Source organism: Pseudophryne corroboree, chromosome 7 (genome assembly GCF_028390025.1).
Source record: "Pseudophryne corroboree isolate aPseCor3 chromosome 7, aPseCor3.hap2, whole genome shotgun sequence".
Taxonomy (NCBI): domain Eukaryota; kingdom Metazoa; phylum Chordata; class Amphibia; order Anura; family Myobatrachidae; genus Pseudophryne; species Pseudophryne corroboree.
In genome coordinates this window covers 145,075,036-145,094,888 of record NC_086450.1, presented here as the reverse complement: position 1 = coordinate 145,094,888, position 19,853 = coordinate 145,075,036, and the positions used below count along the sequence as shown (strand labels likewise).

The window sequence follows — 19,853 nt, the reverse complement described above, 5'->3', positions numbered from 1 at the left end:
TAGGAATTTGGTTCGGGTTTCATATGCCATGTGAACTGCTTTTCACATAAAGATTACTCTGGTTTCTCTTCACAGCGAATAAATCTTTCGTTTTTTACTAAAGATTTCCGTAGAGAGAAACAACCATGAGTTTAATATTAATATGCTGTTCAGCAATAAAATATATATATGACATAACGTCATAAGGCGTGCAATGGCTGTCCGTTGCCTATTGTGGTGTCTGTCTGCATAGCGAGTAAGGCTCTAGCGCAGACTAAAAATAATTTTCAAGTCCTATTTTAAGCATTGGCAATTCAAATAAACATCGGAGTCTCGGAAGTTATTCCGCCAGCTCTAACAAAAGACAGTCTTTCCAAAGGGCCAATTTCCCTTTGGGTACCATAGTGTTTATTTAACTGGTCTTATAATTTAATGCACGATTCTATGTCAAATCTCACACCGATAACTACGAGTGAGAAGGGTACATTAGACCAGCACTCAGATAGTGCAGGGTTGTTGCCAACATACATTGCTAAATTACAGTGAGTCAATGTCTCCATTGTTACACTTAGTAGACTTTGACCACTATTTAATCGTTTCCAAGATGACGCCATCCGCCATTGGTAAATGCGTCTGTGTCAAACATTATAAAGACCCAAGAAACATTTGGGTCACTAGACTATGTATGGAAACAATGACATTACTGTTAAAAGAAGCTGCAGAGTATATCTGTAAAGCTTCTTCTAACGACGGTACTTCGATTCTCACTTTTCATCGTCGCTAGTTCAGCAAGACAAGGCCACAGCTTGTTGGTCCTAAATTTGATATTCAGCCATTACCGCATCCAGTATCAAAACGGAATACTTGTGCCGGCGTTTAATCCCTTTAGACTTCAGTTTTTCAAGGCGGTGGTACAAAACACTCACGCCTTGTAACGACAGGACGCTACGGTCAGCAAGCCAGTAGTTTGATGACCTCTTTTCCAATTGTGGAAGCGCGTCTTTACATGTTACTTTTGCGGGGTTTCCAGACTTCAACTCATGGAGGTCTCAGCTAGTTACAGATTAAAGGACATGACTGCCTCAGTCGAACGGATTGGCAGGTAGCCATTTAGTCTCTGCTGGGTTTCAGCTGTCTTTATAATACAGGCAGAGTCAGGGTTGCTTATTCCCCTCTGTTTGGGGTAACAAAACCATACAGCTCCGTCGCAGTTTCAATCAGCAAGTCACTTACTGCAGTTTGAAAATGGATTTGCTGCGGTTAGTATTGGCATATTGGAGCCACAAAATTGAATACTTGCATTTGATCTTCACAATGCGTATATACCCATTCCGGTTTGTTCATCACAGGTTTTAGCGTTTGCAAATCGCCACAACCATTAACCATTTCAGGTCTACCGTTTCTTAGACTCTGGTATATACCAAAGTGATGTTGGAAGATGATAATTCATCTCACATAAAAACTCTGTCGCAACAGAGTTTCTCTATCTTAGACGATCTGCTCATAAGAACTCTGTCTCAACAAAGTTCCTCTAACTTGCGCTACTAATGTATACTGCGGTGGCAGATCACGTTCAAAATATAATTCCGTCTAAACGATGTCAATTCCTAGGTAAGATTATAAATACGGTAAATCAAAGACCTTTACCTACTACACCAGCAAGGAAAAATGTACATCTAGTAATTAGTGCAAATCACGCACACTAACGGTACATTGGTGTATTCACCTGTTAAGAAGCGATTTAGTTCGCCGCCTTCACTCGCGGTTCCCATAGAGGGGCGAGGGTGTATAATACTCTGGACGAGAGTCGCAGAGGTTCAGAAGTTGTAGTTTAAAAAAAAAAGATCAGCGACAAAGGTTCTAAAAGGATCACGACAGATTGCTGTCGATAAATGTCCTGGAACTCCGTGCATTTTACAATGCACTACATGCTTCGCTTTCAGTCTGACCAGGGGCAGTCAGACAACGCAACGGCAGTTGCATACACAACAACAGGGAGAAACAAAAAGCCGCATGGCAATGCGCCAGGTAACTCGAATCCTCAATGACTCAGAACACCATTATGTGTAAATATCAAGGGATCATTCCGTGAGTGGACATCTGTTAGACATGATCTCACCAGTCAGGATTTGGATCCTGAAAACTGGACATGAAATCCAGAGGTGTTTCATATGTGAGTCCACAGAAGGGGGTTACCCTCAGGTATACATGATGGCATCTCGCCACAATTACAAAAGCTCAGTATGTGTACAAAACAACAGATCACAAGGGCAGTGGCGGTGGAGTCTCTCACATTCATGTGGTCATTCAGCATCGTGTATCTGGCTCCACCATTTTCCGCTGCTCTATCCGTTGCCAAAACGGATCATAAGACAGTTCGTCACAGTCATACTGGTGGTATCTCATGGGTTTCGGAGAAGTTGCTTCTCGAATTTCCAAGAAATACTTGCACACGATCTTGGCCCGCTCATAATACGTCCAACCTGTTACATCAGGGAACGTTTTTTTTGGCCCATACTTACCTATGTACCTATTACCTACGTACCGCAGCTGCGGTTGATGGGGTGAGGGTTCAGACCGCCCTCTTAAGAAATAGAGCATTACAGTATCGGTTATACCAACCATGTTACGAGCTAGTAGGCCGCTTAAGGCAGCTCATTATTACAAAAATTCGTGTGCTTACATAAGTCGTAAACCTCGGAAGTTTCCGACATCATCCTTCAAGTTACCCGTAGGGTGGGATGGAAAACTGCGTTTACCTGCACGGAGGGTGCAGGTATCTGTGTAGTAAACTTATCTTCAAAGACGTTTGTCTTTATTGCGTCTGTACACACCGTTATACAAGGTGTCACCAAAGTTCAGACTCTATTTATCCCACCTACAGCGCCAGGTAACTTGAGGTTGGCTTCACATTTCTTACAGTTTTCATATTTGAACCCTTACAACAAATGGGGATTAAGTTTCTTACTTTGGAAAACATTGTTCTTCTAGCCTTGGCTTCGGCAAGGGTTTTGTTTTCATATTTGGGTGCCTTGTATTCCAAGCCACCGTATTTGAGTTTTCTCATGACAAAGCAGATTTTCGGACGAAATCCGCTTTCGTATTCTTCACATCAATATACCAATAGTGGTTTCTGTGTGGACAGCACATTCTAGAATTCTGAATGTGGTACACGCATTACGCGTTTATATATGTCCCGAACGTCTACAGTACGTGATATGAATACGTTGTTTGTTCTCTATGATACTGCCAACTGGGGTTAGCCAGTTTCTCAGCAGACATTATCCAGTTGGATAATAATAATGACTACAAGTCAGGCTTACTTTAAGGCTAAGTTACAATCGCCTACGTCAGTAATAGCTCATCCCACAGGTTCTGTGGGAATGTCAGACCCAGCGGGTCGTGGAGCGTCTACGATGCGGCTACATAGCCTTCAGTGCACCACGTTTGTGCACGTTTACACGTTATGAATGGTGGCGCCATCAGCATCTAGCTTTGGGCTGCCTACTGTTACAAGTATCAAACAGCTCTCCCGCCCACGAGGGAAGCTTTGGTACGTCCCAAGAGTACTCCAGTGACCCCTAGTGGATGATAAAGAAAATAGGATTTTGGTACTTACCAGGTAAATCCTTTTCTTTGAATCCATAGGGGGCACTGGACGCCCACCCAGAGCAGTTTTACCTGGGTTGTTTTAAGCTCAAGGGAGCTTAGGGTAACAAGTTTTACTTGATTGATATTAAGCTCAGAGGAGCTTATGGTAACACATTTTCACCGATGGGTTCAAATTATAAAGTTCTATTGGTTATGGTGTCAACTGTTTAGTTGACAGTAAGGTTATGGGTCAACATTGTTGTTGTCCGTTATGTTATAGGTATTCTCCATTGTCAACCTCTCTATATAGTTCCTGTTCGCTCAGTAAAAAACACTGAGAGAGTACACTGAGGTACTCGGGGATATGGAGGGGGGAGAGTCCTAAATTTAAATATTCAGTGCCTTTGTTCGGCTACGCCCGTCCATATCCCAAGAGTACTCCAGTGCCCCCTATGGATTCAAAGAAAAGGATTTACCTGGTAAGTACCAAAATCCTATTTTCATTTGAACCAGCCTATTGTGGTGCCTGAGGCTACTCGTGACTTGGAGGATTCCAAGTTGCTGGACGTAGTCCGGGCCCTAAAAATCTATGTTTCCAGGACAGCTGGAGTCAGAAAGACTGACTCGCTATTTATCCTGCATGCACCCAACAAGTTGGGTACGCCTGCTTCAAAGCAGACTTGCTCGCTGGATCTGTAGCACGATTCAACTTGCACATTCTGCGGCTGGACTGCCGCATCCTAAATCTGTAGAAGCCTATTCCACAAGGAAGGTGGGCTCTTCTTGGGCGGCTGCCCGAGGGGTCTCGGCTTTACAACTTTGCAGAGCAGCTACTTGGTCTGGGTCAAGCACTTTTGCTAAATTCTACAAGTTTGATACCCTGGCTGAGGAGGACCTAGAGTTCGCTCATTCGGTGCTGCAGAGTCATCCGCACTCTCCCGCCCGTTTGGGAGCTTTGGTATAATCCCCATGGTCCTTATGGAGTTCCCAGCATCCACTAGGACGTCAGAGAAAATAAGATTTTACTCGCCGGTAAATCTATTTCTCGTAGTCCGTAGTGGATGCTGGGCGCCCGTCCCAAGTGCGGATTGTCTGCAATACTTGTATATAGTTATTGTTTAACTAAAGGGTTATTGTTGAGCCATCTGTTGAGAGGCTCAGTTATATTTCATACTGTTGACTGGGTATAGTATCACGAGTTATACGGTGTGATTGGTGTGGCTGGTATGAGTCTTACCCGGGATTCAAAATCCTTTCCTTATTGTGTCAGCTCTTCCGGGCACAGTATCCTAACTGAGGTCTGGAGTAGGGTCATAGAGGGAGGAGCCAGTGCACACCAGGTAGTCCTAAAGCTTTCTTTAGTTGTGCCCAGTCTCCTGCGGAGCCGCTATTCCCCATGGTCCTTACGGAGTTCCCAGCATCCACTACGGACTACGAGAAATAGATTTACCGGTGAGTAAAATCTTATTTTACTTAACAATGAAATCTGTAAATTCAGATTTTTTGGTTTTCACTGTGTGGTGGGATAGTTGTATTAGGGGCATTATGAGACCTAACCGTACTGCAGGTACTTATATTTTCTAAAAGTTCTCCAGGATTTGGCCTGTTATCGCGCCTTGTCCCAGACTCTACACTAGGGGTGGGTCCCACACAGTGTGCAATGACAAGCGGCCCGACTGGCTGAGCCGCTCGTCATTGCGCTACGTACCTCCCAGACGCGGCGCCGCAGAGGAAATCCCGGTCACGTCACTGCTGACCGGGATTCCCACTGTGACGTCAGGCGCTGGGGGGCGGGGTCACGGCAGGAGCGGGCAGCAGCAGCGACTCTGTGCGGCGCAGCAGGCAGCGGGGATCTGGCATCAGGCAGCGGGGATCTGGCAGCAGGTAGCGGATCTGCCACTGTGAAAAAGGTAAATGGATCTGTGCTTAACTTTAAAAGCTGCTATATAGGTTCAGGGAAGGGGGGTTAGGAGGGGGGGGACTGCTATATGGGTTTAGGGGAGAGGGGGAAGAGGGGTAGGGACTGCTATATGGGTTTAGGGGAGGGGGGGAAGAGGGGTAGGGACTGCTATATGGGTCCAGCAGGGAAGGGGGGTAGAGACTGCTATATGGGTCTAGTGGAGGGGTGGAGGGGAGGGGGGGAGGGGGGGGGGGGGGTATTTTCAGCACTGTTTAAAAAAAAAAATATTACTGGATTACTGTTTTTTTTTTTTAGACATCTTGGATTTTGCCTGTAAAAAAACTATGTATGTAATGTATATTGTGGTGTATGTTTGTGTAGTTTTATATATATATATATATATATATATATATATATATATATATATATATATATATATATATATATATATATATATATATATATATATATATATATATCTATATATATATATATATATATCTATCTCCACACTATGTTTTTATAGTTATATACGTAACTATGGGCCTAATTCAGACCTGATCGCTAGCAGGCGATTTTTGCACTGCTGCGATCAGGTAGTCGCTGCCTACAGGGGAGGGGGAAATCGCTGTGCAGGGGTGAGATCGCATCTGCAGAGAGCTGCACAAACAGAAGTTTGTGCAGTCTCTGCGCAGCCCAGGACTTACTCTTCTAGTGCGATGATCGGGGCCAGAGCTGAGTGCTGACGTCAGAAACTCTCCCTCCAAACGCCTGGTCCCTCCTGCGTTTTTCCGGACACTCCTCTAAAACGCTCAATTGCCACTCACAAACGTCCTCTTCCTCTCAATCACCTTGCGATCGCCCGTGCGATCACTTTGTTCGTACCATCCCATCGCTGCCCGACGCTGCGGACCGGCGCACCTACACATTGCGGTGCATGCGCAGTTCAGACCCGATTTACAAGATATTTTGTGTGTGGCTCTCGACTATTCACTGGAAGTGTTAAGCGGCCCCCCAGCTGAAATAATTGCCCACCCCTGCTCTACACGCTACGTGTTGGTGGTACAGAAATATGTTTAGAGGCATCTTTGTACTATTAACATGCTTTACAAACTTATTCCCATTATAAAGCACTTTTGAGACGTTAATGTAGCCTATATAGTGCTTTGGTCATGTACTTTTCCATAAACATGCATTTCTGGTATTCCTTTTATTGGCCAATTGCTTGTGTTTGCCACAAATGACCACACTTTTCTGTATTTATCTGATGCAAGCTAAAGTGAAGGACATAAGGGCGTATAGGGGGTGCGTTTATGTGGCCGGCATTTGGGATCCTGGCGGTCACAATGCCTACACACAAGGCCCACCGAGCCCGCAAGGGGCTTGGTTTGCTGCCGGGTTTCTGGGGTCGGTATGCTGACCGCCGGGATGCCGGCAACGCGTGCCCAACCCGTGTATATAGTACGATCATACGATTCATTACAGCATCAAAATATTTTTTTCTTGGCATCCATAAGGGATATTGGGGAATCTAGTATGATGGGGTATAGAAGGGGTCCAAAGGAGCCGGGGCACTTTAAATTTCTTCACTGGGTGTGCTGGCTCCTCCCCTCTACGCACCCTCCCACAGGCCGTTTAGAAAAAAGTGCCCTCAAGAGAGGATGCACATCTGAGCTCCAGAGAGATTCAATGTTCGTTATTTTCGGTATGTTTGGGCAACAGCATACCTGCACCGTGGGAGTTGGGGGGGGGAGGGAGAGAGAGACGGTCACCGGCCTTGCTAGGTGCAGAGCTGCTTCCCCGCTGCAGGACCACCGTCCTGAAGGGTGGTTGTTCAGCAGGGCACTGCGCTTGGCTGTCTCCAATCGCAGCACGCCGCACTGCCTGAAGGTGACTACTTTGGTCAGTACAAACCGGGGGCCCCGCTAGGGGGGGTCCCCCGGTTCAAAGTGCGGCTGGGCGCGGCATACGGGACCCTCCTGTGGGGGTTCTGCTAGAGCCCCCCTTGTAGACTGGCTAACAATCACTTGAGCTAGCACTTGTGTGATGTTTTTAAGCAAACAGGAGACACTGCCAGCAGTGGCGTAAGTTCGTCCCAGTCGCCCGGAGGCATGATACATTTTGGTGCCCCCCTACACATACACACACATACCATATGTAGCTATCCCGCACCCAGGGTGAACAGTAGAAGGGTGCTCAGGTACCTTTCCCAATAGTAATATAGATACACATAGAAAGTGGACGCATTCCAAGTCAGTCATTACAATAAAACAGACACCAGCATACCATTATAGTACACCTACAGTGCTCCCTCACCCACCAGGTCTCCATGGAGATGCTTTGGCGCAGCGGTGTGCCAATATAATTAGTGTTCACTGTAGTATTTTTTTTTTAGGGCAGGGTGCTGATCACGGGGAGGGCACATTTTTCATTCGTGAGGGTAAATTTTTAAGTTAAATGGGCAAACTTAGGTACATACTATAATGCTTGGTGCTCCCATTCCTATGGGCAAAACATGGACAGTGCGCACCGAAGGTGCGCAGCAAAAATCTAGGGGCGTTGTTTCGTGGGGAAGGGGCGTGGCCACATAATAGTGTCAATTCACATTACACCACACGGTAGTGCCCCTAATACACATTGCACCAGTTAGAACCTCCTATACACACTGCGCAAGGTAGAGGCTAGAGCACGTTATACATATTGCGCCAGATAGAGCACATTATACACATTGCGCCAGATAGAGCACATTATACACATTGCGCCAGATAAAGCACATTATACACATTGCGTCAGGTAGGGAGCACTGAGGCACATTGCACCAGGTAGAGAGCACTGAGGCACACTGCACCAGGTAGAGAGCACTGAGGCACACTGCACCAGGTAGAGAGCACTGAGGCACACTGCACCAGGTAGAGAGCACTGAGGCACACTGCACCAGGTAGAGAGCACTGAGGCACACTGCACCAGGTAGAGAGCACTGAGGCACACTGCACCAGGTAGAGAGCACTGAGGCACACTGCACCAGGTAGAGAGCACTCAGGCACACTGCACCAGGTAGGGAGCACTCAGGCACACTGCACCAGGTAGGGAGCACTCAGGCACACTGCACCAGGTAGGGAGCACTAATGGCACACTGCACCAGGTAGGGAGCACTAATGGCACACTGCACCAGGTAGGGAGCACTAATGGCACACTGCACCAGGTAGGGAGCACTGAGGCACACTGCACCAGGTAGAGAGCACTGAGGCACACTGCACCAGGTAGAAAGCACTGAGATTAATGTTTACAGCTGCAAAATACTTACAAGGTTAATTTAGCCCAGGGGGACTCTCATGTACGTACCGGGTCCGGCGGCGCACGGCTGGATCCGGCGACGTGGCGGGGTCCGGCAGGCAGCAAACGGCGGGGCGGCAGGGCGCACAAAAATGGGCAGGGCGGGATTCAGCTGTCTAAAAAAGGGGCAGACACCTAGCGTGAACACTAGATATATATTAAAAAAAAGACAAACGCCTCATTCACTTAAACACACGTCTCACTTAAACACACACGCCTCTCACTTACATACACCTCTCACTTACACACACCTCTCACACACGTGCCTCTCACTTACACACACCTCTCACATACACATGCCTCTCACATACACATGCCTCTCACTTACATACACATGCCTCTCACTTATAGGCCCTACACACATAGCGATTTCACTGCACGATATGAACGATCTTGTTCATTAATGAACGAGATATCGTTCATATCGTGCAGTGTGGAGTCCCCAGCGATGAACGATGCGCGACCCCGCGCTCGTTCATCGCTGGGGCCATGTCGGCTGTGCATGTCGGCCAATATGGACGAGATCGTCCATATTTGCCTGCAAGTCTACGGAGCCGGGTGACGGGGGGAGTGAAGAAACTTCACTCCCCCCGTCACTGCCCCCCCGCCGCTGGGTCGCTCGTCGGCCACCTCGGCGGCGCATCGCCGAGTGTGTAGGGCCCCTTACATACACATGCCTCTCACACACACACACACACACATGCCTCTCACTTACATACACATGCCTCCCACTTACATACACATACATGCCTCTCACACACATGCCACTCACACACATCACACACACACACACACATGCCTCTTTTACTTGAATGTACAACTTTCCTTAAAAACACACACACCTCACTTAAAAACAAGCACACACAAAACACAGTACTTCCCCCCCAAATACACCTCTCCCCCACCCCCCACACAGTGCCTACCTTTGGCTATCATCCAGAGCATGGAGGAGCAGAGAGTTCTGAGCTTCCCTCGGCTGGCTTACTAAGGGCCCGGGAGGAGCTGTGCTCTGGAGCTCCCCCTAGCTGCAGCCAGTGCCATCTCTCTCTACAGGAGGCAGCTTCCGTGTCATTGACACAGCTCCTCCATCTGCAATAGCAGCGCAGTCCTCAGGATGCAGGAGACAGTGGAGGAGATGCGCCCCCTTGTGGCCAGGAGCCCGGCGGCAGCCGACTCCACTGCCTCCCACAGTTCCGCCCCTGACTGCCAGTATAAATAATCATTGTAGCTCCGGTGCATTGGGGGCGGAGCTACCTCAGCGGGACCAGTGGCATTTTGGCGTCTTCCTATGCTTAATGCAGCCACAGACAGCAGACACAGCGCTTCCTGCCTCACAAGACACGCTGGAAAACTGGTACAGGGTGTAGCATAAGGCAGCTGTTAGTGTACACTATCTGGGTCCTCTACAAGTGTTTACTGTGATATAGTTAGCTGTCAGCCTCACTGGGTCTGTGCAGCTAGGGGTGTGCTGGTGTCCTTCTCTCTGTCTCCTCTCGCATACAGTCAGGGCATGCTTGAAATATATCATTGTCTGTGTGTATGTTATTGTGCTTACTTTGGAACATGGGTAAACACAAGCTGGGCATACACACACAAGCTGTGCAGTGTATGCCACACCAGATTCTCTCCATTATCTTCTGTTTCTGTTTTATGTGAACAATGCAGCCAATGGGGGTAATTCCAAGTTGATCGCAGCAGGATTTTTGTTAGCAATTGGGCAAAACCATGTGACACTGCAGGGGGGGCAGATATAACATGTGCAGAGAGAGTTAGATTTGGGTGGGGTGTGCTCAATCTGCAATCTAATTTGCAGTGTAAAAATAAAGCAGCCAGTATTTACCCTGCACAGAAACAAAAGAAACACAGGACCGTCTGCCAGTGTGTACGGCCGATAAGTCTGTGAACTCAGTCGTTCACAGACGTATCGCGTCGGCCGCGCAGCACAGCCGACGGCCAATATATCTACCGATATATTGGCGCGTCGCTGTGTGTGTACGGGGCGGTCGGCCAAACGCCCGCACACATGCTGCGGCGGCCGCCGGAGATTGACAGCTGAACTGGGCGGGCGTGTGTACACGCCCGCCCAGTTCATGACGTCAGTCCCCGACGGATCGGGCAGTGTGTATGCTGAACACACTGCTCGATCCGTCCATAGATATATCTGCAGATCAATTGATCTGCAGATATATCTATTAGTGTGTACCCACCTTAAGCCTTTAGAGACTTAGGAACAGGTAAGGCTGTCGACACATAGGCCTGTTGGATAGTAAGCCTAATCCATCAAGCTGCTTCAAAGCAACTTTTTTTCTGCGCTTCATAGAGCACGAACAAGTAATCAGTCTTTCTGAGCCAAGCCGTCCGCTTGATATAGATCTTCAAGGCTCGCCCAGTATCCAATGTCTCCAGAGGAGCAGAAGCGCCAGAACTTGACAGAATCACAATAGGCTGAGTCAAGTGGAACGCAGAGACTACTTTCGGCAGGAACCGCTGCCTAGTCCGGAGCTCCACTCTGTCCTCGTAGGACCAAGTACGGACTTTTACACAATAAGGCCCCCAATTCTAAGACACAACGAGCAGAAGCCAGGGCCAGTACCATCACAGTCTTTCACGTGAGGTACTTGTATTCTACCGTCAGAGGTTCGAATCCCAGGGTATAGGCGGCACAAATCCAGGGAAATCAGAATTGCCTGAACTCCCTGATTTCCAATGCACTTCAACACTCTTGGGAGCAATGGAAGCGGAGGATGCCATCTACTGCCATCGGCTGAGGGTCCCTGGTTCGAGAGCAATACCAGTGAAGCTTATTGTTGAGACGAGAAGCCATCATGTCTATCTGTGGGCAGAGACAGGTGGATGATCTGCTGGAACACCTGCTGGTGGAGACCCCACTCTCCCGGGTGGAGATTGTGACGACTCAGGAAGTCCAGCTCCCAGTTGTCTACTCCCGGAATGGATAGTGGACATTGCTCTTGCATTTCTTTCTGCCCAGAGAAGTATCCTGGACACCTCTCGCATGCGGGATATACTTTTTGTCCCTCCTTGCCGATTCATGTATGCCACTGCTGTGGCATTGCCCGTCTGTACTTGGATCGTATGATCCTTGAGCAGAGGAGAGGCCTGAAGCAGAGCATTGTAGATCGGCCGAAGTTCCAGAAAGTTGATCGGAAGGAGGCTTTCGTGGGCTGACCACCTGCCCTGGAACTGCGCCCCTTTGGTGACAGCTCCCCATCCTCTTACGACTCGCATCCGTCGTGAGGAGGGTCCAATCCTGAATCCCAAAACTCCGGCCCTCCAGTAGATTGGAGGACTGCAGCCACCACAGGAGGGAAATCCTGGCCTGGGGAGACAGCCGTATCATCCGGTGCATCTGAAGATGTGATCCGGACCACTTGCTCAGGAGATCCAGCTGAAAAGTTCTGGCATGGAACCTTCCATCTTTCCCAACAATCTTATGCAAAGATGGATGGTCACTTGAGTAGGTCGGAGTACCATGCGGACCATCTCCTGAAGTGTTCTCGCCTTGTCTTCTGGGCCACAATATCCAGCAACATCCCCAGGAATAGAAGCCGCTGAGTCTGCTCCAGGTGGGACTTCTGTAAGTTGACAGGAGTTGGATAGTGCGGTCGATATGGAGCAACAAAAGCTCCCTGGTTCTTGCTTTGATCACAAGATCGTCCATATTGGACTCCCTGAAGCTGGAGCATAATTTCTGCCATTACCTTCGTGAATACCCTCGGAGCTGTGGACAAGCCGAAGGGCAGTGCCTTGAATTGGTAGGGATTGTCCAGCAGGGCAAACCTCAGGCACGCCTGATGAGGCGGCCAAATCGGAATATGGAGGTAGGTGTCCTTGATATCCAAGGAAACCATGAATTCCTGTTCTTCCAGGCCCACAATCACTGCTAGCAAAGATTCCATTTTGAACTTGAACACCTTCAGGTAAGGATTCAAGGACTTTAGATTCAAAATGAGCCTTACCGAACCGTCCGGTTTGGGTACCACAAACAGGTTGTAGTTATAACCCTTGCCTCATTGTGGTATTGGGTACTGGAACAATGACGGGGGACTGGACCAACTTCAGTATGGCCTGTTGCAACGTAACCTGCGTATCCTCCAAAGCTGGTAAGCTTGATTTGAAAAATCGCTGGGGAGGAACACTGTCGAACTCCAGCTTGTAGCCTTGAGAAAAAAGATCCCTGAACCAGGTATCCTGGCAGGAAGCCTCCCAGACACGGCTGAAGTGACGCAGTCGAGCTCCCACCTCGAGATCCCCTCGGGGTGAGTGGGAACCATCATGCTGAGGCCCTAGTGGAAGCAGAACTGGTGGTCTGTTCCAGAGTGCTTTCCTTGACTTACCTCTGGTGCCTCTAGTCGCATTGGAGGCACCTCTTGCCTTTGATCAAAATCTGTGAGACCGAAAGGACTGCAAAGATGGCAACGAGTAGGAGCGTCTCGCCAGCGAGGCCCCAGAGGGGAGAAACGTGGATTTCCCAGCCGTAACTTTGGGGTTGAGTTGGATACCTGGATTTCCAAAGACCCATTCCCCTGTAAAGGGGAGGGGATTCCAAACTGCGTTTGGATTCTGCGTCCACTATCTAATGACGCAACCACAAGGCGCTGTGCGCCAACACTGCCATGGCAGAAGTCCTAGCATTAATTTTCCCCATCTCCTTGAGCGAATCACAGAGGACGCGTGTAGTGTCCTGAATGTGCTTTATCGACCAGTGTGTACGGGCCTTTACTCTACAAGATCAGTGGGTTCTTCCTGGGCGGCTGCCCGTGGAGTCTCAGCCTTGCAAGTATGCTGGGCGGCTACCTGGTTGGGGAAGAACACCTTTGTGAAGTTCTAAAAGTTTGATACCCTGGCCAATTAGGATACCCAGTTTGGGCAGGCGGTGCTGCAGCAGTCTCCGCATGTTCCCGCCCATTCTGGAAGCTTTCTTGTAGTCCATAAGGGATATTAGGTGCCCGCCTCAGTGCGTTGACTTTTCTGCAGGTTCTCTTTTGTGTGGTTTCCTGTTCAGCTGTTGCTGCTGTTATCAGCTTGCTGGTCGTTGTATGTTAGTGGTGTGCTGGTATTTAAATCTCAACACTCTGTTATCATGTTTCCTTTCTCTAACGTCCTAGTGGATGCTGGGGACTCCGAAAGGACCATGGGGAATAGCGGCTCCGCAGGAGACTGGGCACAAAAGTAAAAAGCTTTAGGACTACCTGGTGTGCACTGGCTCCTCCCCCTATGACCCTCCTCCAAGCCTCAGTTAGATTTTTGTGCCCGAACGAGAAGGGTGCATGCTAGGTGGCTCTCCTGAGCTGCTTAGAGTAAAAGTTTAAATAGGTTTTTTTATTTTCAGTGAGTACTGCTGGCAACAGGCTCACTGCATCGTGGGACTAAGGGGAAAAGAAGCGAACTTACCTGCCTGCAGAGTGGATTGGGCTTCTTGGCTACTGGACATTAGCTCCAGAGGGACGATCACAGGTTCAGCCTGGATGGGTCCCGGAGCCGCGCCGCCGGCCCCCTTACAGAGCCAGAAGAGCGAAGAGGTCCGGAAAAATCGGCGGCAGAAGACGTTCCTGTCTTCAAATAAGGTAGCGCACAGCACCGCAGCTGTGCGCCATTGCTCTCAGCACACTTCACACTCCGGTCACTGAGGGTGCAGGGCGCTGGGGGGGAGCGCCCTGAGACGCAATAAAACACGGTTTAAACCTTATATGGCTAAAGAAATGCATCACATATAGCTCCTGGGCTATATGGATGCATTTAACCCCTGCCAGTTTTCCTAAAAAAAGCGGGAGAAAAGGCCGCCGTGAAGGGGGCGGGGCCTATCTCCTCAGCACACAAGCGCCATTTTCCCTCACAGCTCCGCTGGAAGGACAGCTCCCTGACTCTCCCCTGCAGTCCTGCACTACAGAAACAGGGTAAAACAAGAGAGGGGGGGCACTATTTGGCAGTTAATATAAATACAGCAGCTATAAAAGGGAGAAACACTTATATAAGGTTATCCCTATACAGATATAGCGCTCTGGTGTGTGCTGACAAACTCTCCCTCTGTCTCCCCAAAGGGCTCGTGGGGTCCTGTCCTCTATCAGAGCATTCCCTGTGTGTGTGCTGGGTGTCGGTACGATTGTGTCGACATGTATGAGGAGGAAAATGATGTGGAAGCGGAGCAATTGCCTGTTTTAGTGATGTCACCCCCTAGGGAGTCGACACCTGACTGGATGGTCATATTTAAGGAATTACGTGACAATGTCAGCACTTTGCAAAAAACTGTTGACGACATGAGACAGCCGGCGAATCAGTTAGTGCCTGTCCAGGCGTCTCAAACACCGTCAGGGGCTCTAAAGCGCCCGTTACCTCAGATGGTCGACACAGACCCAGACACGGATACTGACTCCAGTGTCGACGGTGAGGAGACAAACGTAATGTCCAGTAGGGCCACACGTTACATGATCACGGCAATGAAGGAGGCGTTGAACATTTCTGACACTACAAGTACCACAAAAAAGGGTATTATGTGGGGTGTGAAAAAACTACCCGTAGTTTTTCCTGAATCGGATGAATTGAATGAGGTGTGTGATAAAGCGTGGGTTTCCCCCGATTAAAAAACTGCTGATTTTTAATAAATTATTGGCACTATACCCTTTCCCGCCAGAGGTTAGGGCGCGTTGGGAAACACCCCCTAGGGTAGATAAGGCGCTCACACGCTTTTCTCCTTCATCCACTAGGGGCCACTGGAGTGTAGTTACAATGGGGAGATAGTAGGTGGTATTGGTAGCTGGCACTTTAAAAATTCTCACACTGTGGCTAGCTCCTCCCCTACTATCTCCCCTCCAAGCCAGTCTTAGTTAAGTGCCCGAGGTAGCTGGTTCACTTGGGTTTAGCTGAAGAATTTTCTTCTTTTTTCTTTATTATTTTATTTTTCTTACACACACTCACAGACTGGCAGCTCTGCCACTGCCAGTCTGCACCGTGGGAGCTGCCGGCGGGGTCCCATCGCAGCTGCGTGCGGCTAGGGATGGGCCCCGGCTGAGGGAGACACTGAGCTCTCCTGAGTTGGCGGACACCGCTGCGTGCGGCGCGTGTCGCGGCCACTCCATCCAGCAGAAGATTCCGGCAGCATGGCAGCGGTGAGTATCAAAAATGGTCGGACACCGCTGCGTGCGGCTTGTGTCGGGACCACCCCACCACAGAAGATTCCGGCTGGACGCCGCTGCGTGCGGCGTGTGTCGGGGCCGATCCACCAAGAACACAGTGGTGAGTGAAGTATACTTTATTTGTGGTGGCTATGTATGTTTTTAGAGCAATCTGTTTATTGTTGTACAACCCACTCCAGAAGGGCTCTCTGGGGCTGTAATGTACTTTATTGTATCCTTACCTGTCCTCCTCATGGAGAAACAGACAGGATGATTGGGGGAGGCTGAGTATGTGTTTATACAACCCTGACTGAAAAACGGGTGTGTGTCATTCTGATAACCCTCTGCTCCCCCAGCTCCCCGCACCCCCCGCACCCACTCAGCGCGACTCACAGAGCCGGCACAGGGATCCCGCTCGAGCGCAAAGCAATGTTTAAATTTGGCGCCTTGTACGGAGGGGGCGGAGCTAAGTCCCGCTCTGTAGAGCGAGCTCAGCGCTCCCTGCTCCCAGGCGGCGACTCGCGCTCTGTTCAGCGCAACACTCCCCGGCGGCGGCTAGCAGATACAGGGCTCTACTAGCGCTGTATAGCGGGCTCAGCGCTCAGCGCTCCCCGGCGGTGACTCGCAGGCCCAGCGGAGGGTACAGCTCGCTTCCCGCTTAGTTTTGCAATAAGGCGCCATAGCCGGGGGGCGGAGCTAACTCCTGCTCTGTACAGCGGGCTCAGCATTCTCCGCTCCCCGGCCACTGTTATAGTGTAATAGGCATTTATGTGAGTTTAATGCACATGGTGCTGAGGAGAATGTGATATAGTCAGAGTGGCTCAGCACTAATCCAGTTATCCACTATATAGATTTTATCGCATAGCCCAGAGGAGTTTCACTCTGGCGGCCATTTCCTCCCTGCACAGACCTGGCTTCATATTTGCAGTGTCTCCTATAGCCCAGTGGGCTAATCTTGCATACTCAGAGACAAATACAAATAAAGTCCCAGGTATATTAACAGTTAACCCGCTTTACTCAGCGGGCTCCCAGGTCTCCCCGTCGCTAGGCAACAGCTCTGGGATTTGTAACTTTTCGATACTTCAGGCTGCTGAAATATAGATACATTCCTCCTGCAGTAGAGTCCTCTACCCAGCATTTTCCTACTTGCAAATCAGGGAACCTGCTCTATTACAGTAGCTGGGACTCAGCTCAATAATAATTAAAAGGATCTACTGTGCAGTATTTATTTACCTACGGTGTGTGTGTATATATACATATATAGTTATGTTTGTGCATGTATATATATAGATATATATATTTAAGTGCGTGTAGGTATGTATATAGATAAATCCATAAAATACCAGATATAGGGGATAAAAGCCTACGGCCACACCACCCTGAACACGCCCGATCTCGTCTGATCTCGGAAACTAAGCAGGGTCAGGCCCGGTTAGTACTTGGATGGGAGACCGCCTGGGAATACCAGGTGCTGTAGGCTACTTCCGCAATGTTTTCTAATAACAACATCTTGCACATAACATTTTCCCCCATCTTTCTCACAGGCTGGTCACCATTTTGAAAAGCCAGCGGAACCTCAGAGAAACATCTGGTGCACCTTAATTAGCGGTACACTAAATACAGGGCGGGGTGTTGCCTTCCCTTTATTATTCCTTGTTGTCACTAGTTACTAATGCTATTTGTAATTGTGGAATGCGTGTAAGGCATCAGACAAATAGCGCTGCGGCTCAGTACGCTAGTAGCGGGTATCTGAACAGGGGTTTGAATCCAAACAAAACTTTAAGGAGAACTCCTATAGCCTAGGGCTAAGACTCCTGTCCCACAGCGCAGCGTTGCTGGTTCAGGTCTCCGCTGCTCCAGAAAGTTTATTTTAATCGTATCGGTCACTACACATTATAGTGCAGACCTTACGTAGGGCTCTGTTTATTTAACCCACCTTTTCTCCTTTCGTTTGTCTCTCCTGGGATAGTCGAAGAATTCCCTCTTAGGTGTGAAGTATGCGGCGGAGCCATCTGCTTCGCCCTCCACGCACCTGCACACCCCTGTTTGATCAATGATGCAGGTAATGTCACTATTAACCAGACAATAGCTCATCAGGTAAGCCCTTGGACTTTGGTTTCCAAGGTCACAGGATCAAATCACAGCGGGACCAAACACACCTTTCCAAAAAGAAACTTTGCTAACATTCCATGCATTACTGATGTCTGTTTTCTGTGGATCTGAACCAGTGTCTCAGAATATACAGGTACATAATACAGCAGTTCATCTGATACTGCAGGTAAAGGAGGAGGACACGTCAAGTCCATCAGGGTTCCACGCCATTGACGAAAATGACAGCGACTGGTTCAGTTTCGGATGAGCTGGGCAGGCTCCGGTAGGCGGCCGACAGACACCCGAATACACAATATCAGGTATCAAACAGGGTTTGTTTTCCTATCTTTTCCCCGCAGATGGCAGGAGATGGTATCAGAACCTCTCTAGGGTATACACCTCGGTGTATCGCCGGTCCATCAAGCCGCCGTTTTCCTGAGGCAACCTTGCTCAGGGATCCATCGACATATGCGGCAGCATGGTTCTACCGTATCCGGAGCAGGTAGGTTGGGGAACAATTGTCCTCTAGGTTACAGGATGCTTCGCATCAGGATCAATTGATACTTTGATACAGGTCAGAATCACGATTCTGCTTTATGTTCCTTGGAGGTCTCCATGTCTACAGACTCGGACCCTGCATCTTCGCTTGGGCTGTCTTAACCCGACGACCTCTGGGGCTGCGACAGTGACAAGTAAACATGAAATCCTACGGGGCAGATGGTTCTGGGGAAGGAACTTTCTGCAGGATTTCTTGAACCAATGGAGGTAGGTCCACTTTGATTTCTCCTACTACTGCCCCAGCTCCAAGACAGACCTTTACTGGTCTTCCCTTTAGATTGTTTCGTGCCCTTTCAGGTTTTTGACTCCACACGGGTGATATCTTCGTCGCCAGGGGTTCTCAGGGTAAAAAGGCTGAAGCAGAGGTTCAACATCCTCAGTCCAGTCTGATTTTATGTCATCCTATACACCCATTACACCTGCAGGGTCCCAGGGTAGGCGCAGGTCGATGGGAGAAGGCTTGGGCGGTTACAACCGTCTCAGGAGTCCCTCGGCATGGGTCGGCTGATTTACGATGACAAGAGAGTCATACTGCAGGCTGCGCTCCATAGGTTTCTAACCGCAAAGGGTGTTGATCCCTGTTTTACACATATCATTTGAATTAGGACAGTTCTCAGGCCTTTGTTTTCTTTTCACGTTCCGAAGCCAAGTGGCTCGGACAGGCCTATTCTGGCCTTACAATCCTTTTAGTCTGTGATTGCTAGTTTAAACAAGAAAGGGAGTTTTACGTGTCCCTTGTCTTCAGAGATGCCTGTTTACTGATTTCCGTTGGACAGGCTTTTCTCAGATTCCCCCTTAACAGGATTCTCATTTTCACTGTAAGTCCTTTACTCTTCTCTCTTCCGCTCCCACAGAGTTTAGGAAGATAACAGAATAACTCTTTTTCAAGGGCAGTGGGTGACGTTGGTTCCCTAATGGGACAATTTACTGCTACTATCCCACTCTGTACATTAGGTGGCTTCTGAATATCCGGAGGATCCACGAGCTTCTGATTCGACACAGATCCAATTTATGCTCCGCATAGACGTTTCTCAACACGGTCCGTCAGAGGTTTTTTTCATTCCTCGGCACCAGAGACTCTATTTCTTCAGTCAAGTTGCGACGTAATGAGTGGTCGCCTCCATTCCTCTCGGAACGGGGGACAACAATCTTGTTTCCAGATCAAGCCACCAGGTCAGACTCCTGGGTGAGGGAACATGCCCCGGAGTTTTGTCAGCTGGTCCGCTGTGGGCGGAGATTTCGGATCGACCTCAGGGCGTTCTGACTGACTC

General features: G+C 49.0%; 1 protein-coding gene and 2 non-coding genes across 3 annotated transcripts in view; all 3 read left to right on the top strand.

The window, feature by feature from the left end:
* Positions 1–19,853, top strand: part of MCM6 (minichromosome maintenance complex component 6) — a 136,460-nt gene that overhangs the window by 49,262 nt on the left and 67,345 nt on the right. The window lies entirely within an intron of this gene.
* Positions 54–174, top strand: LOC134946903 (U5 spliceosomal RNA). Its single transcript, XR_010182470.1, has one exon. It is a non-coding gene; the product is annotated as a U5 spliceosomal RNA (small nuclear RNA).
* LOC134946003 (5S ribosomal RNA) lies at positions 17,295–17,413 on the top strand. The gene has a single exon (XR_010182159.1). It is a non-coding gene; the product is annotated as a 5S ribosomal RNA (ribosomal RNA).